We start from the raw sequence: 1342 nt of genomic DNA, 5'->3' as shown, positions 1-1342 counted from the left end.
GTTACAGTTGTTAGCCATCCTGTGGGTGGTAGAATCAGAATCCAGGTCCTCTGCAAGATTAGCCTGGGATCTTAACTGCTGAGCCATCTCTCCAGCCCCAACCATGCTATTTTGCAAATAATTGCCAACTCAATCATTCATGGATATGGATGTTAAAAATGTATAAACTAATTTAATACACAAACAAGCAAAGGAAAGACGGATTTTCCTTTAGCTCTAAACCTTTTCACTGGTACTTTTTACTATAACTCAAGCAAATATAATACTGGTTTTAGGCTTACTTATTCTATCTGCATAAAATATTCAGCCAGTGAAGACACACTGGGAATAACTTCCCTTGAAATGGCAATCTAGTGAATTAGTGTGGGAATGTTGCTTCTAATCATTTCAATACCCTTAGCAGAACCTCAGGTTTATAAGAAGTACATGAAAAATAACTTTTAAGTGGAAAATGTCTATAAAATAAATGAGATTTAATAACTTGAAGAAAGCCTTGAGGATATGTTGATTTTTAACATTTAAAATGCTTTTAAACAAAAGTAGTTAGGAAAGTTTGATTACCCTGGTGAAAAATAGACTTCTACAAGACATGAAAATCAGGATTTTAAATAGGAAAGGAATGGTTTGTAGTAAGCTAGCACCCTCTCAATGGACAGCAGCTGGAAAATGGAATTTTTCTAGGTTGGAAGCTTAGGGGAAAAGGCACGAAGACTTGCCAGTTATTCTTGGAAATTCACCTGACCTTACATCACTGCTTTTCCTGACCTGGGGGCGGTGCTGCGGAAGGCACTGATGATAAGGCACAACTTTTCTGATTTAGTCTGATGGTGACACCTATTTTTCTCTAAATTCTGAGCTCTTTTCATTTCTGTTCCCATTTGCTAAAGAAAACACATTTTCATGTTTAATGAAAATAGCTCTAAATTATACAGTACCAACTTCCAATTGCCCACCTCATCATCCATTATCTTCTTCATAGGAAGATCCCAGTTTATTTGGAATGGCAACATGCCTAGTTTTAGATGACATTTCTCAGCTTCCCTAGCAGCAACGTGTCCCTGTTCCTGAATGCTTTCCAATGAGTTGACATGACAAAAGGTTGTGGAACTTCCAGGGTGGTTCCATAAGAGTAGTGGCTGTTTGTCACAGACCATGGCGAGGGGTTCAGCAGTCATCTTGGACCATGAAGGGTCAGCACAGATGGGCTGCACCATGGTGCAGGCCGAGAAAGGAGGCCTGACTCTATATTGACTAATGTTCCAGCCCTTGCTTTTGTGTGTATGTCAGGCTCCTGACTTCCATTATGTCAGCAGACACTATTTTGACTTCTGCTATGTGTAGC

Source organism: Nannospalax galili, unplaced genomic scaffold (genome assembly GCF_000622305.1).
Source record: "Nannospalax galili isolate Female #2095 unplaced genomic scaffold, S.galili_v1.0 scaffold102, whole genome shotgun sequence".
NCBI classification, from domain to species: Eukaryota; Metazoa; Chordata; class Mammalia; order Rodentia; family Spalacidae; genus Nannospalax; species Nannospalax galili.
This window is presented reverse-complemented; position numbering follows the sequence as displayed.